The sequence below is a fragment of the Idiotropiscis lumnitzeri genome, chromosome 1, assembly GCF_059441095.1.
Source record: "Idiotropiscis lumnitzeri isolate Australia: NSW breed Sydney's pygmy pipehorse chromosome 1, RoL_Ilum_1.0, whole genome shotgun sequence".
Lineage (NCBI taxonomy): Eukaryota > Metazoa > Chordata > Actinopteri > Syngnathiformes > Syngnathidae > Idiotropiscis > Idiotropiscis lumnitzeri.
In genome coordinates, this window is record NC_142391.1 from 39,957,845 (window position 1) to 39,976,289 (window position 18,445).

General features: G+C 41.4%; 1 protein-coding gene across 6 annotated transcripts in view; it reads left to right on the forward strand.

Moving 5' to 3' along the window:
* The window catches only part of fbrsl1 (fibrosin-like 1), a 280,246-nt gene that overhangs the window by 224,240 nt on the left and 37,561 nt on the right, over positions 1 to 18,445 (forward strand). The gene's annotated exons all lie outside the window — the stretch shown is intronic.

The window sequence follows — 18,445 nt, forward strand, 5'->3', positions numbered from 1 at the left end:
CAACAGTGAAGGGAAAAAAGCCACTTTTTTGGTCAGATCAAGCGATCCGGCAGTGATTGCTCTGGTCTTGTCCAGTCATCAATCTCTCAATCTCTCTCTCTCTCTCTCTCTCTCTCGCTCTCTCTCTCTCTCTCTCTCGCTCGCTTCTCTCTCTCTCTCTCTCTCTCTCTCTCTCTCTCTCTCTCGCTCTCTCTCCTCCCCCCTTGAGCGCGCACAGTCACGCGCACACAGTTCTGACGCGGAGTCCGGTCGAGTCATCAGTCTCTCACCGTCGCTGAGCTCAAGTCGGTGGGAGAACGCGTTGTGCATTTTTTCAGGACTTCGTGTGTGATCCATGGCGCCTGGACCCTGTGGATATCGGTCCAGTGACACCCACAATGAACATGACGGCATTTATTATGCTACTGGATATACACTGCGTCATATTGTCTGATTGAGACCGAATTGGGGGAGTCTATTTGCGGACGATCTGTCATCGGCGTGTTTGCCTATCCCAACCGCATAGTTCTGCACAGGAGACCTTGAGACTGGACCAGATCCACCGTGCATTTGTCAGACCAGTATCTATTGCGAGCAGAACTTTGGTGAAGTGAAAAAGGAATTGTGCTTTTTTTTTATTTTCCACGGTTTCTTTATAACGTCTTTACGTGTTTGAGAAACGGGCGAAAGACGAACGTCTTCACTTTTTTCGGTTGATAGTTTTCTGCATCGTGCGACCTTCGAACAGTTACTCTATTTTTTTGCCCATGTTGGATTAATCCCTCGTTGTTTGCTTGAATCTCTTCATGACTGCGCGCCCGTATTCCCTGACGTCTGGGTGGTTTGGATTTCTTTCACGAACATTCTCAGCGCGGTGGACTCGGTAAGATTTCATATTATTCTACTCGTCGCTTTTGAGCTTTAATCGCTAAAATAAAGTGCCCATCTCGTTTTTCCCACCTAAATTCATCTTGATGATGGTTGTCCTTTGTATGCCGTCCCCCTTGCTGGTGGCCGCAGATTTTTGTTAACGCGGCTTGCCAAGGCGGAAAAAGAATATGTGCGCATAAGGAGTAGCAAAACTCACAGAAGGCTTCTCTTTTGTTTTTATGATGGATTTTAATTCACCCAGTTTTGCCTTCGTGGTCGTACATGGGTAAAAACGGGGAGGGGGGGGGTCGCTTTTGAGAAAGTATTTTATTCTCCCCTAATCACTTCGCAATGACATTTAAAGTGTGTATATATATACATATATATATATATATATATATTTATATATTTAGCAACTTGATTCCTTATGGTGTAATATGTTAAGCGGTCATATAGTCAGTCATATAATGAGGCATTCGCCCAAAATGTGACTCAGACAACCTGTTTTACATTTTCTTTATTACTGCTCAAAATATTTGCCTTCAAGGTCAGGTAGTATCAAGCAGGTGTTTATATATATATATATATATATATATTAATATATATATATATATATTAATATATATTAATATATATATTAATATATATATATATATATATTAATATATATATGTATATATATATATATATTAATATATATATATATATATATTAATACTTAGTATATTGATAATTTAGTTGAAAATCACCCATTAACCACAATATATTGCTTGTTTTGAAGTTTGAAAATAACATTCACATCATAATCCCAAAGGGTTTTATCGCACATCCTAATTGTGGGTTTAGACTTTGTCCTACTTTGTGTTCTAAGTGCATTATTGGTGTATTCCCATTGAGACTATTATCTGTTGTTTTTAACTGCCACTGCAATCTACTCTGTTTTTTTCTGTCATTTAGCATAGCATATTGGGTTTTTATTTGGACTTATAAGCACTTACAGAAGCGTCTGGAATATACATTTTAACATTTTCGAATGCGTCTTTTATTTGACTTCTTATAACTTGCTGTAATTGTGCCGTAAAATATATTGTTCTGGAATGTGTGAGATCTGATTGTAGAATTGGAGTATTATTAGAAGAGTATGTTTTCTGCTCTCCAGTCAAAATTGCTTGTTTATAACCACACAAAAAAACAAAGCAAAATATTTCATTAAAAAAAAGTAATGCTAATGTTTGGATAAAAGCTTTTCATTGAACACCATCTATGTTTTTTTTTTTTTTTTTTCAAAATGATGCTACCGCTTTCAAAAATGTATTATTTTAAAGCATTAAAAAGCATTTCTACCTTAGTCTGATTTTATTGTATTCTGAATTCTGAGGCTTTATAAGGTGAATAACAAAATCTCCACATCCTGTACATAATGTTCGGCAGTCCATGATCGCTTCTTATTAATTGTTAGGTCAACATGTCCTAGGCATAAAGAGCAAATTACCTTGTTATACCAATCAGATACTCCTAGCACTTATTTATTAAAATATGTATATTTGTCTGCCTCCCAGCACCTATCTGTAATCTTTTGCAGATGGGACTCTGGAATTAGTTTGCAAAAACCTCTCTTATTCCCATCTTCAAAAACCCATTTATCTCTAGCGGAAAGGTGATAAGAAACAGGCCTGCTTGGCAAATGTGATAAGCGGGTGAAAAATCCTCCAGCTATTTGCAAGGGAAGAGTTGGGGCAGATCACAGCTGAGGAAGACATGACAAACCCAGCATCATGAGACTAATACCTTGTGCCACCTGAAGTCTGGTTCCCAGATAGACGAATAAATGGAGATTTATTTTGTGTGTGACTTTGCAAGACGAAAAGAGACGTTAAAAATACGGAGCGTTTGGGATCCACTAGGATTACAGTCATCACAAGATTTCTTTAAATGAAATCATTTTCATTAAAATTGCTGATGTGTTTTGTGTTAAAACTATGCTTGACATCCCAAATATATTCTAAATCCCAAATGGACCTTTTTTAAAACATGGAGTTTATCCAAATTGGCTTATACGCAGAGACTTAAGCTGGCCTGTAAGAGAGGCTTCAAGAATTATGGAAGGGGGGTTGTGCTTGTGGACTCAAAAACAACACTCCTAACATTCTGCAGGTCTTTCGGGGCCAGCGCTAGGCTACTGGAACGTCATTCACATTGTTGATCATACTTGCTTGCTCCCTATATATTTTCATTTTGACGTCAACCTTTCACAATGCATCTTACGTTCTACTTTAATGTGTTGGTTCAATACGTTTGTTCCTAAAACTCGAATAAAGGATTCATTGTATGTATGTAATTTATACTTTTTTTTTTTTTAACACAATGATCTGACAGGGAAGCCAGTCAGTCGTTATGTTATTCAGGAAGAGTTTTATGAGCCACGAGAGACGTGGATTCTTCAGAGGACATGTCATTACTATATAACAGATGACACCACGCAAGCGATGTGATACTTCAAGGACACTCCCTGAGCTCCACCACTTTGTGGTCCACAGTGGGATATGGAGAATTTATGCTTGTCCCTGTGGCACTTGGATCTACATCTCAGTCCTGACAAGGGACTTGCCATAAAACACTCGCCCTACACCCAAAAGCAGAGGAGGAAGCATTTGGCAGGCTTTCTTTTAACGCACACTGCAGAGACGTCTCTGTTTTTAACATTTAAGGTTATAAATAACGCAAAGAGATGCTCAAGGCAAGCAGCTGTAAAGGGAAATGGAGGTGTTGGCAAAACAAAACACCCCCCCCCCTCACTTTTTATATTGCATGACACTTCCTCCGAACTAGACTGTGTTATTAACTGCACTGGACAGCAGGGGATTTATGTGGCGGTCCAAATGGAAGTGACCAGCAATATTTTCTGCCAGCTCCGAAACCGCCAAACAATGGCACATACTATGACAATGAGCCACAGCTCTTTTCTCTGTCATCTCTGCCCATGCGTTGTTATTTCCTAAACATGTGCATCTGCTCCCTTCAAATCCCGAGGCTCTTGTTTTTTTTCTTAATTTTTTTTTCTCAGCTCAAATTGTCAACCATCCAAGGTCTTCAGAATAGCTCCAGGTGCAACTAATGTCATAGGTCAGCCGCTCACTCAGTCGGTGGGTAATGTGTGTTTCATGCTCTTGGCTTAGTGTGATGAGCTCTCTGCATTGGCTGCTGTGAGGCACAGAGAAAGTGGAGCAAGTCGCACCGCCGGGCAACTTCACAATCATTTTCCTGCGCTGTTGTTATTCTTGTTTTCGTTGCTCCCCTCACAAAGAATACACTCTTCACTTCAAACAGCTGGTAAATCTGGTACTTGCTTTAAAACAGCTATGCCTTGTATCTGCTGGCTCCTCTGCTATTGACCATTAAGAGAGTGCCCTTCGCAATATAATAGAAGACAACTAGAGGTCCTTTGATTCTAAGATACGGAGCCGCCCCTTGCTCATTTGGCCCAATCTCAAGGACATGTGGAGACACTCAAGCGAATTTTGCCTCTTTTGAAGCTGCTCGCCGAGGTCAACCTGTAATCCTGGCAACTGTCCAGCTCCTTGCCTTTGTCTTGTTGCCGTCTCCACTTCTGATTTCCAAACAGTGCTTCCCCAGGAGCAGTCTATGTCTTTTGTTACCTTTATGAGGCGTAATTAAATGTTCACGGCATGGCACAGTGTTTGAGCAGGAACCCCAGACGTGCCATTAGCCAGATGTGGTGGCTCAGACCTTAATGATAGAGGAACGGAGGCGGAGGAGACAAGCCCAGGAGTCCTTCATCACGCCATCCCGAGGTGTCGTGAGGGCCTAATTGCCCCATCGTTTTGTGCACTATACAAGCCCCAGTGACACCTAGCTTCATGCATTCATTATATAATCTCCCAGAGCTGCTTCAGGCAGTGTTGTTCGTGTATAAGCGGAGGTGGGTGGTGCTCAGCAGCGAGGCTTTTAGCCATCAAGTATGATTCATGAGGGGAGTTCTTAACATCTTTGTTTTCAGCATTGCATGCAAGAAGTGGGGTGATGTACTGTGTAATGGAGTGCATTAACAGTTTACAGTGTCTCACTGGAGAGGGTTCACTGCCGTTATGTTGTACTGTTAGAGGGATAAAAGGCACTCTTATTTGGAGCTGCTGCAAATCATTAAGCAAAGTTACACATCATGGTTTGTTTTCAATTTAGCTCGAATTGGTTTAGGATGGAATTGCATCCAGCTGAAGTGGAAAACTGATGTACTACAAGCCGGAGAGCTAAGAAGCCACTTTTGCAGAACCTAACCTGCCTTGTCTGTCTTCACTTCCTGGATGCTTTGGAAGTCCTGAAGGATCACACTGACAAACGCTGACTGATCGTCTCACGTTCAGCCTTGCCTGGGATCTTACTATTGAGAGGTCTCATATTTCCTTCTAAGCTCTTTCACTTGCGGCACATGAAAGCCTTCATTTTACCCTACCTCCTTCATCGTCTTTTAATCCGGCTCTCGTGTTATTTTCCCCCTTAGTAAGCAGATTTGAGTCAGGGGCTTTAATTAGATGCATCTTTTCCAGGATGCGGATGTGTGTGATGGTCCATGTGCTGCCTGGGGAGCGTTAGGTGGAAATGGGCCTACATACCAAACATACGGCACTCTCGCTGGAAAGCAGTCCCCTTCGTTAGTGAGGAACTCAAGAGCTGCTGCTCACATTTGGGTAATTAACACCGCCACAGATTGTCGAACAGCTGTGCAATTTAGCACCGTGGCAACAGCGGCGAGTCAAAAGAGACTCTGCAAGTGGTGCACGACTATGGAGTGGATTCATAGAGAACCCCGCTCAGCCCTTATTCAACTTCTCTCCAGCGGCCAAACAACCCTCAATTACTTTGCGGAATAGCAGAACAAAATAATGACATTTCAATGAAAATATCTAACACAAATAAATGCATGCAGTGTGTGCAATAGTTGTTGAACCCCTCAGAAATACACGGACACACACCACTGTGGACAGACACACATTTATTTTCCTGTCCTGCATTTATTCCTCTGGTTTAGGCTATATCTGTCTGGGTTGGGCATGTTCATGTGCATGTATGTGTATGCCACGTCATTAGGTAGGGTGTAGAAAGAAATTTATGAGACAATGCCACTCCTCGGGTCTTGGAGGATTGAGTCTTGTTTGCGTGACAGTGGCATACCCAGAGGTATCTGCAGGCCACGCCTTGCCCCATGAAGAGAGCCCAGGGAACTTGTTAAATTTCTGCTAACCGAGGATGTGCTGACTTTGACGAGAACCCACTCACCCCGCCCCCAAATAACATTTGGGATCTAGGCTGCCATCATCAACCGCAATTCATTGGCTGTACAGGGGAATGAAGACGATGTGATGGCAATAATGTGAAAAAATGTCTATCTGCAATAGTGTCAATTGACGTCAAATAGAAAGCTGGGTAGCTGAGCTCTGCAATGTATTCCAGAGAATTGGACCTTGGCACCACAGGGCTGTCGTATGCAGTTTGATATGAGGGAAACTAAGGAGAGCTAGGAAAAACCTTTCTCTATGGGTGAATGCTGTCAGGGAATATAATTGGGCTCCTCTCACTCTTGACTGAAACACAAATCAGACACATCCCTTTCACTCCTGTTACTGAAAAACATAATTCAGAAGATACATCAGTTTCAGCCTCTCAAGCCCCAAGCAGCAATAACCCTAAACAAGTTTTGTCATTTGTGCTGACAAGTTCATTTTCATGGAATGAGTCTTCTATTTCGTCCCTTGGCTTTCCTTCATTGCTGCGAAAGTCCTAATTGTAATACAGGAAAACGTCAACCATTTCACAATTACTTTACAAGGCATCACTAGAGAGAGAGAAAGAGAGAGCGAGAGAGAGAGAGGGAAAGATATATATAGAGAGAGAGATACATGCAGCAATATGTCCAGCTCTGTGAAGAAACAATTGAGCGCCAATATAAGCAACTTAAGTTACACCATATCAAAAGTGCTTTACTCCAGCTCCAGCTGTTGTGAAATGTGCTATGTAATTAAAGATGTATTGTTTTGTATTGTATTGTACTCTCCCTAAAAGGCTACCTACTAGTGTTGAGGTAGTCGGTTGGTAGGAGGGTAAGGCTAGTGGTTCATCGCATAGAGCTAATGTGCAGACATGGCATTATTCATAATTATTTACTGAATTATGTATTAATCGTTTTGGTACATTACATCAAATTATTGTGGATTTGGTGTCACTTATAGGGTCTTGTTGTCAAGAGAAACCACCTGATTGGAGGACAATAAAGTTCATGGCACACCTTCCGCGGAACGCTAATTTTTGGATGTACAGTATGTCAGTATGTAACTTGTATTTGGATGTTTCTATGGAACTTTCAGTAGTCACTAGTGGTGTTATTCTGCCACATATCACAATCAAAGTCAGACTAAAAAATAATCCAAATTGGTCGGACTGTAGTTGTTATTACACGTAATAAGAAGCAATTGTGATGTGGCCATGAAGGGCTACCTGGTGCCCGCGGGCACCATTTTGGTGACCCCTGGCCTACGTTCAAGAGGGAAAACAAAATGGAGTTGTGCAATGACGCAGACAACCCGAAACTGTCAAACCGAATATGTTTGATGGTTTAAAAAATGTTCCACCGATAGAAAGTATGAGGCTACGTGTATTGTATACTTGTAAGTATTTGCCTCCTGACACTGGCATTCCACCAGGCTCCTGTCATCGCGGCTGACATCATGGGCAGAGATCTGAATACTCAGGGAGACATTTTAGGGCTGGAGGAAAGCATACGTTTCCAGTTACATGCAAGTGTGTGGCTTAGGGTGGAATGCCCCACAGGTTCACAATGTCAGCAGGGCTGTCCTTACTGGGACGCAACCAAGCATGTGTGTATAAAACAGTTCAAGGTAAATAATATGGAGCTGAAATTATTTTGCAGGTATGGTCACTCTTTGACTATGTTATAGAGAAAGAAAAACACTTTGAATAAGGTAGAATTTGAGTTAACCTCCATCACTGCATTTTTTGCAGATTTTGCCTTGCTATTTTTTTGTACACAAGATGTCTTCTCCATACTGGGTGTGGAAATAGAAAGTTCCTTATCAAGTGGAACATGAGTCTTCATGGTCCTTTTGGCTGGAACCGTCACCCGTTTTATGTGGAACTTGGGTATGTTTACGTAGATTTCCTTCATCCTTCCATATGCTTCTTTAACACTGGCAGACATAAAATGCAAACACTCTTCTCTCCGTTCTGAGTGAGTCACATGCTCTACAGAGGCCCTGGAGCCTAAACCAACTACTAATCCAAGGATTCTCTTAAATATGAGAAAAGACTACTTGAGCACACAAGCTGCTGCCCTGTCTTCAAATGTTTGCACAACTCTTATTCAAATATAGACAGGAACGACCTGGGCTATGCTGACTATTTCTCGATGTACAGACATTCAAATTAAGTTGGAGCCTGTCATAGAAGCACGAAAAAAAAACAAATTAGATTTTTCACATTGAAGTTAATTACGTAAAACGAATTTACCTTCCAGGATTCAGCACATAAAAGCTAGAACAGATGAAACAAACACAGACTACGTATGTGGCTTGTAATTGTCATTATTAAGCTGTTTTATCAAGAGAAGACTGGTTTGTTTAGGTGAACTGTGGCAATTACAAGTTTAACTGTGCTTCTCCCCCACTCCATTAAAAGCCTACGCAATGCATTATGCATACTCACTCCGGTAACTTCACTGAAAGCCACAAACCAGAAAAGAAAATGACTGTCCTCTGTACTGTACGTGGCTTGACATGCTTTTTGCTCACTTAGTTTGCTCGTATGTAGATACTCCAAAGAATAACAAAGCTTTTAACAAGTGTTAAGATATTCATTCTTACCAACGCGAACAAGCCTTAGAAAAGTGTAGTATTGCTCCAGGGAACATTCTTGGCTTGTTGTTTTTTTTCTTTTCACTTGCATAAATTAATGAGTTGTATGTAAGACAAAGTTGCATTCTCTTGCTTCATTATATTTTAATCTGAATATGATAAGCAATTGATGCTCCGCTTGCTTTTGGCAAGGCCAACAATATTTCCTTGTTGCCTCTGTTATGATAAATCTGCAAATATGTCCTTCTGCGGCCTTTCTCCTCTCAGTGTTTGGAAATTCCATTGCAGGTGCCGCGTGGTTGTGATGACACAACCGGTGGGTTTACACAGGTCTGATGAAATGATCTCTTAATAACGTTTTACATGCAAGTTCTGTAAAAGTAGATCACTTTTTATTCATATCTGGTAGAAACATTATCCACAAGATTGGGTGTCTCTTCATATCACTTCCAAAGTGCTCCACAGTCAAGTCTTTGCACTTACACATTTGAAACATTTCCAGTTCATATAAAGTCAATAATGTTGATTGTATTTGAGAAAGCATTAATAGTATTGCTGTAGTCCTAATGTTGTTAAGCAGTACGTACAATTTCAGTGGTAGGGTTGATGGTAAGCAGGATTTTGCTGGATTCACCTGAAGGAGGAAGTTAGCTCAGAACAGCCACCCATCACATTTTGCCTTAAAAATCTACATTTACACAAGCATGATCATAAGTGGAGTTGAAAATGTGTCTATGTGATTTTTAGTCACAAAGAACGCTGTCCAGCATCAACAAAACAGCAATACTAGCGATACTGAGCTAGCATTAGCATTAGAACAAGTCGTGGCTCATAATGTATGTTGGTAGCATGACTTAGTCTTAATAGTGTAACTGAAACTTCATTTTTTTTTTCAAGTTGATGTTTTGCCTTTTGGAATGTACAATCAACTAAAAATGTGATAAGCCTACTCGTCGAGCAGAAATGTTGCTAATTCTACATTGCTCTTAAATTCTCTTAGCTGCCTGAGGTCCCTTTGCTCTGCTTCTGTTTGCAATGATGCATGTATTGTCATGTCATTACTGACAGATACTGTACTTATGTTTATTGGTGAGCTAATAAAAACTCATCTGTTCCAACCTCAAGGTTGGAGAAAGGTGATGCATAGTAGAAGAATAACAGAAGCATTGCTGGCTGAAGCTGTTCTGCGTCATTTGGTGTACGTTATTTTGGGTTTTAGGTAACGCAAAAAGCCAACACACTCCACTCAGTTTGAGAAACAAGAAATTGTTCACGGCAACAATCACATTCGAGATGCTAAATGGTGACTATGTTTCATTATTGGCTTCTAAATGGAAATCAATTTTATTCGAAAGAGGCGCTTAAACTGAAAATAAATCTTTAAAAGTGCAACTGAGCAATAAAGGTATTTCTAGAGGTGACTGGCTCTGCAATGGAAGTCCTGTTCAACCCTGCAGGGAGCATCTTGGATTACACTTACCAGAAACCTGAGGCCTGATGTCTGCATCAAAAGTAAATTCCACTTAACGTGCCACATCCCTTTCAAACATGACCCAAGGATTTGGAGGTCTGAGACTCCTTTATATAGTACATAGTTAGTTTGTTTGTGCTAGTTGGCTGCATAATGTGCCTTTGGTGGGTGCGAAGCGGTGTAAAATGAAGAGGACATTTGGCTGTGGATGCCAGTCTTATCCTGCCCCATTTCCAGTTTTCCACTCCCCCACTTGCACTCCCTGCCCTCCCTTCATTCCTCCACAGGACAAGTGGCTGTATTGATCCTCCTGCCTGGCGGACGTTCATGCTTGCAACTGACATATGAGCAGGAGAATTCCTGAATCCCCATAGATTCATTCCAGCTGCTCTTGTGGTTAAAGAGAGACGATGACTCTAAACCAGCATCAACAGCTTCACACTGCACTGGTAAACTGTAACCTCACTTGTGAGCCAAGTTGAAAGATCAGATGTCCTGTGGGTTCGTGTGTGAGCGTGTGTGCGTGCGCAGTGTTGAGATGAGGAGTGTCTTGGACATTAAATCAATGTTGTGCTACTTCATATAATTTTTATTGTATTTGTGTTATAGAGGATGTGAGTCATATTGCTCAAATTGACACAGGAAAGATCTGCTTCCTCCTACAACAATTTTCCTCTCACTAAAGGTGTCCATGCCCAGTCGAGAAAACGCTATTTACAGAACATGACACAATTCCATGTAATGCTAGCTTTTCCTTTCTTTTTTTTTTTTTTTGCTGTCTTCTACTGCCGGCAATTTGGCTGTGTGTGGGCTGAGGTACGGGAAAGGGTCACCGCTTTTCATCTCTGCATTATTTAACATCCCGCTGAGTTTGTTTTCTTTGCCCTCATGGCAAATTCATCCAAGTCAAAAGCGTAGAGTGATCTCAAAAAAAGAGAGGAGGAAAAGGAAAATGTAACTTACATCGCCCAAGGTGGTCTATGACTCACCTAGACATTGTTCACATGGAGTGGGAGAAAAAGAGTTTAGAGTTTCTATTGAGCACTGCTTAAAGACACCTTTCTCTTAACAAGCTGCAGTGAGAGGTGGTTTGCCTACCAAGCTTGCCTGCAGCTCTCCGCAGGGTGATTATGTCACAGTGAGCGAGTCAGAATGATGTGTATCTCTCTGTTAAAAGGGAGCTCTACTCTTGCGATGGCTCCAACTAGAAATATTATCTCCCCCCACAATCCTCTCCAGAGCAACAACACTGCTCCACTAAGTGTGCAGAGAAGAAAGCTGCTTTTGAAGTAATTTGTCCCGTCTTGTTATCTTGCTTCTCAGACAATAACCATCCAAAAGGCTTGTATGCTGTCAGTCACCAGCACTGACAGCGGACAGTAAAGGCTTTACAACAAGTGCATGATGTGGATATTGAGGACAGTGTGACCTGTGCAATCCGAGCTCCATGTACGCAGCCGCTCCAAGAGAGATGCAATTTGGTTGTGTGCCTGTTTACTAGCCAGTCAGGGCCAGTGATGTTTTATCTGCTATCTTAGCTGCTGCGAAGCCTGGACTGGCAAGTTGTCGCCGCTTCATTTTTTAAAATTTTTTAATTTTTTTTTTTTTATCAGAGCCAGAGAGTCATGCCAGGCAGCTCCTTGATTCCTTTGGGAGATTTCTTGTGGTTATTACCACAGCTGGCACATATTTACAATATTAAAAAGGAAAGATACACACATTCCACAGAGAATGTTGGCAAGCAGAGCTAGCCCTAAAAAAATATATATATATTTATATATAATAGGTGTGGGATCCAATTACCTTTATTTATGGTATTGTAAATATTGACTATATCCCGAAAGGACTTTCAAATGGCTGAAGTTGTCTCATGGTTACAAATTATAGGCGCATTTGTTGATTTTGTCCTTAAAAGACTTAGTAGATTTCCATGTCGGGCTGAGATTATTTGACTATTATGTTTGCACAGAGATGTGTCCATGATAAATCCCCCCCCCCCAAAAAAAAAGTTTTAAAAACAATAATGTAATTAATATTCATAGTCTGGCATTGAATACAAACTTAAGCGATGGAATTGATTTATATACTTGTGCTGACCATATCTTTCCCCTAAACCTAAGTTGAAGCTGGACAAATGCTTTAAGCCTCTGCCGCAATTTAGTATGTGCCTCATTGCATTATTCCAATAAATGAGAGCCCTTTGCTGCTGTTTAGGCTCCGCTGGTATTAACATGATGAGGTTCAACTTAACAGGACTGGGAGCATGCTGGCCTTAACATCTTACAAATGTTAGTTAATAATTGAGATCAAGGTTCAGGTTGTGTGAACCGGTGCTGCTCAATTAACAAATGCACTCAATCAAGAGCACTGGAGGAATGTTCTGACTATTTTAATCCAATCGATAAATATATCTCATCTTTATGTTAATAAGATGTTGCAGATTGTTGTTGTCCTGATCGAGATTTTTTTTTTGCCGTGTAGCGTTAGAGTAAGTATTAAAAATGCTGGCTTGGATAAAACTCTTACAGAGGTGTCAGTAACGTAGGCTTAAGACTGACAGTACCATCAGTACTTAATGGAGCAGGAAAAAACATCTGCTTATCATGACTATATCTGTTTCTCTTGATTCAGTTTTTTTCATATGATTTTTTTAAATGTATTTCAGAATCTGCAAACAATATTGTAGTACATTCCCTTGCCTATGACAGGAAGAACTCAGTCAATTTGGACGCTGTGCCCTCCCCTTTTTACCCCGCACACTTGCATGCAAGCAGACATGCTTGCAGGTAGTTTTCCCTGGTCAGGATTCTCTTCAGTGAAATAGACCTTGTCCTATTCCCTTGGTTTCTTATCTGGTTAGCGCTAGCTGTGGGCCTTCTGCAGTGCTGATTTGTGACCCTCTCTGTCCAGCGTAGCGAGATGAAACAGGCCTCTGTGTTCCCCTGACAGACCGCTAATTTATATACAAAACTGGCAGGCGGCCTTGATAAGCTCTAGCAACTGCCGCACGGCTTGGGGAGAGAGGATGGTAAGCAAGACGCTGTGTACTAAAAAAAAAAAAAAACTCAAGCCCCTGCCCCCTCACTACCAGCTCTTTTCACACCATTCATTTTGCTCTGTCTGTTGCTAGGGCGAAAGCGAAGACAATTTGTCTGCTCTGGCCCAAAGCTGTTCTATACGCGCTATGTAATATGTGGCTATAAAAATGTCACCCTTAGCTAAACCTTAATAGGTTCGAGTGTGCAGAGGCAAATCAATGTATTGTCCATGATCACTTTGGAATTATCATCCAAACGATGCAACACTTGAAACAAATATCCTTTGGTTGACAGTTACGTGGGAGATTTCTTGTCTTTTTGTTCTTTGTTACATCCTATCCTAGTTGCTGAGGCGTTGCTGGCCCACAGCTGCTCTGCCACACAAGCAACCATGATGGAATCGTCAATGTTGGGTTGAAATTGAATGTTCTTGCTGCTCTCTTCCCTGAGAATGCAAAGAACTGCGGCAATGTATAATACACAACCACGCTTGGGAGGTCATCCAGTTTTCTGGAACAGTGGAAAGGACAAATGCAAGGGAGATAATTAATTTGGTGTCTTCCGTTGCTGCCCGGGAGCTGTAGGCTTACATGCATGGCTAATGGGGCGTTTATTGCCAAAGAAGCATGAGTGGATGTCTCGGGTTACAGGGTGACAGTAGTTGAGCGCTCCGAGTGGGTGTTGATAAAAGTGTTTATTGAAGCACTGAGCTACACCCACGAGAACAGAAACACAGAAAATCAGGATTCTGTTACTTTTACTCATATGTGCTTTTAGGATGTCAGTGGGTAGAATGGTGACTAACAGATATACTGGATATGCTTGTATGTACATGTCAACACTCAAATCAGAATTTGATCACAATACTGATACAACTTACGTTACATGTATCCCATGCAGGGAGTTCAGTTTAGCGATTCTGTTGCCATTATCCATCCATCATGACAACAGTTCAATGAAATACAGACAAAACCAGTCCATCCATCCATTATCTAAGCCGCTTCTCCTCGCGGGGGTGCTGGAGTAGGCGGGGTACACCCTGACTGGTTGCCAGCCATTCGCAGGGCACACATAGACTTGCCATGCATGTTTTTGGAATGTGGGGGGAAACCGGAGTACCCAGATGAAAACCACACAGGCACGAGGAGAACATGCAAACTCCACACAGGAAGGCCGGAATTGAATCCAGGACCTCTTGACTGTGAGGCCATCGTGCTAACCAGTCCTTCACTGTGGACAAAATGTTATATACCATAATAGGTCATTTGGTTTGATGACATTATGAACTCCTATTGTAATTTTTTCCCTCGTATCCCTTCCATTAAAGAAAAATAATAATCATAATAAGCCATAATGGATAAATACAAAGACAGGGGTACTTTAAATTACCAATTTAAAAGTACAATGTTACTAAAATGAACTGAAAAGTACAATAAGTTACTGATTCAAGTTGATCCATTCGCTCGCTTGTTAATATGAATGAGAATAGCAAGTGTTGAAATTGGCCGCAAGTCTAGTCAATGTACAGTATCTTATGTCGCACAGACATCATTCCATATTTGCCATGTGAGAAGAATCAATGAGCAGAATTATCGAGCAAGCATACAAATGATTCCTAGGAATTCAGTTCCTGGGAAGCGTCATAGACAACAGGTTTTTGGTTCCCATCCTATAGGCACTGAACAGTGTCTGAGCAGAGAGAACATTTTCAAGTCGTGGGATTCGGTTGTAAGAACACCCCCCCGCCCACCGAAGGGCTTCAAATCCCTCGTGGCACATACAGCTCAGTCTTCATCATTTTGATGATTGACGAGTGTGACCCCTCAAACCTGATTTTGCGTTCATAGGGTACTAGAAGCACTCTTATAAGACGTGACCTTTTTAAGGGATGCAACTTGTGATTTAAGGTAACAGAAATGCAAAGTAGGGAAAGAGGGCGTTAAGGAAATAGCTGATTGTGATCAAATGGCATACAGGACAAATGTTTGTATGTTTGTGTGTATATATGCCTTTGTGGGCAAGTGCACACAAGTGCCAGTGTGGCTGATTCCCCCCCGTCTCTTTTCCTTGAACTAAAGAGTAACGGCTAAAGTTGAATGACCCTTCAGTCTTAGCCATTTAAAATTTGGCCCAATCTTCAACTGCATGATGTCAACACCTCACAAAACCACAATGGAGATATAATTATACAGTGGGTGTTTTGCTTATTCAGTGGTTTTGGTGGCTATTTTCTGAGATTTATTTCAAAAGCAGAACCGGCCTTTAAAATGGCTGTTAAGAAAAGAACATCAAAGGAGAAAAAGAGACTACACACTAATCATGGCAAAGAAGGTGGACTCACATTCTCTGATTCCGCCTTTCCCAAACACAAAGTGTGTTTTTTTCCCCCACTTTTTATTTTATTAGAAAAATGCATGTATGATTTCTCTGCAAATTAATTAACCGTCTCAAAATACCCTTTGTAAGTTGCTGGTTGAATGTAATACTTTACACCTTAATGTTTACAGTTGCTTGGCTATTTTTACATTTGTATTACAGCTAACAGGTACCCAAGTACGGTACATTGGCGTGTTCGACTCTTAAGTTTCCAATGTTTACTTAACCTTATTTTATTGAAGTGTTAGGATAGCCACTTTTTCCACTACACTGCAAGCTGTCAAGTACAATAATGTGTGAAATGAGTCTAAACAAAATTATAAATATAGTCACAGTAGGCATTCGCGCATGACAAAACCTTCAAACAGGTTTCTTTGTTTTCACACGCCAGCTGTGGCTACAACTCTGTCAGTCTGGGTGTAAAAATTATGTCCTGACTACAGAGGGAGGGCACAAGATGCTTTGTTTTATTTAGTCTGCCTTTGCCGAAACTCTGGCTGCAAGATGTCTTCCTGAGTTTCACAATTCCAATATATGCATATGCAGGGCATGCTAGGTAGATGGAAATACTCAGTATCATGCGATATAAGGAAAGACAGGGGGTTTGGTAGGTGGAGAGAAATTAGTCTCTCAGCAGTCTTTAGGAAATGGGGTTAATTGAATCTGGGTAATTGCTGACCTTCCTGTCTTGCAGAAATCACTGGCTTAACTGATCAATCCTTTCATAAATTCATGCCTTGAAGGTCATTCAAGTGATTACACGGCCCTCCCTCAATGTCTGCATCGCCTGGCTCTCTGTGCAATAATTCTGCATGGAAGCGGTTTAATACTTCCAAAAAGCAATTAGGCATGTGTCAGATTGTCTAAATTGATTAGCTTGCAACCTTGTTCAATACAAGTTATCCATTCATTTTTTTTTCCACTGGCTTCTTGTCAGCAGATACACTCACGGCGAGTGAAACGTAACCTCTGCTTCTCTGCTATTATAAAGAGATTTATAGCATCAATAAGTCAGGGGTATTCTGGGAAATTGGGGGATTTTTAGAAACAAAATTCAGTGTAATTTGGCAATCCTGAAATCTTGGAATTATACTTCACCATGTGGCTCTTTGACGCGTTAGCACTGTGATGGTGGGTTTTCTAGCCCAGTTCCCTTGCTGCACTCCCCCCGCCTCTTTTTCCTTTCACGCCTGCTGAGGAAACAGGAGGCTTTCACAGCTGCTGAGAGCTGGGCCCCGGCTGGGGCCTATGACCTCCTTCTTGCTTTTTTGCTCCCTTCCCTCGGCTTCATCCCTTTTTTCCCCCCCTCTCCAGCAGACTCTTTCCTCAGGGAGCTCTTGTGTGGCTCAGAGGAAGCTGAATCATAAAGCACGGCTAATGAATAGAATGGGGAAGGAAAGCTGAAGCCTGCTGACGGCCCTCTAGAGAGGAGGCCAGACCCCTGAAGCCCCAGGCTTAAATAGCAGACAGCCCACAAAAAGGTCAGACGTCCCGCAGCCAACTCCAAAGACTTTTGGCTCCCAGGCAATGTGGCTTAAATATTCCCCATTAGTGTTTTTAAATGGCTAAATTACCCAACATAAAACCTGGGCTATATTTGTCTTTTTTCTAAATATCTAAATCTGCCATCTACCCCAAGCCCCTTGTGTTTTTAACAGTGAGAAGAATTTGTTATACATTAACCGTGTTTACCACAACCTCAAGCCACTTCAATTATCAGCTTGGTGAAAAAGTCAACTTGACACGCAAATACAAGGATGTTTTTCCAAAAACAGCAGCAGGCCAAAATGAACACTGTGTTCTGTCATGCATTTTTAATAACAATTTTGTAAGCCGACCTTGTAATTGTGAATTATACAACTGATTGATGCAGTCTTGGCAGGTTCAAAGTAATAAAGCCAAAGGGGCGGTTGAGGATGTTGTTTAGTATCAATTTAGAATCAAAAACAAGTAACTGCAAGCTCATGCACAGTAAGGTTAACTAGTCACAGTTATTTGTCATGTCTGCGGTGCTCTCAAGATAGCCGCTGCAGTCACAACACTTGTTTGAACTGTTCTTGTCACATCTGCCATTCCGTAACCTGTCTTTTTTTCTTGTTGTTTTTTTCCTAACCACACGCCACACTTAGCCTGTCTCTTAGCCAGCTCCTTTGTCCATTTGACAAGCTTCATTCCAATCTGAGCCTATATCTTTCCTGCCAGGGCCCTGCGGGGCCATGATTCAGGGTTGAAGTTGTGCTACTTTAGTGCTACATGCTCAATACTGGAGTGTTTAATGTCATCCAAAGCTAACAAAGAGCTTGTGTTGTAACCTGGCACCCTGGTTCTGGAAGAATGAAAGTTGGCAATGCGAAACAAAAGTATTTCCTCCATCGTCTTTGACTGCAGTGAGAAACAGGATCAACTCTCATTTTTTGGAGACCCTCCTCAAATCATGAAAATTGTAATTGTTACCATCTTACTGCTCTGCCATAACTGGAAAAACATTCAAGTTTGCATTATTTAAATTTGGCTCTGTGACATGACTAAGTGTGGCAGGAATTTAAGTCTAAACTGTCTTGTCGCCCTCTATTAACGTTTCCCGTCAGATGGAGCAAAACAAAGTGTTGCTTTCACACAGCTTTATTTTGGGTACTGTAGTGGTTAGCACTGAGACAAAACACATACAGAGACAAATGTTGTGAAGAAACACAACACAAGTGGCTGTGTAGGAGAAATTGGGAATTGTTGGAGAGAAGAGGACGCCCTCAAAACACTTGTGAAAAGCTAACAGGGATGCCAAGGACAGCCATCTGTGTTTACAAAATTATTTGCTTCCCCTCTCTGTG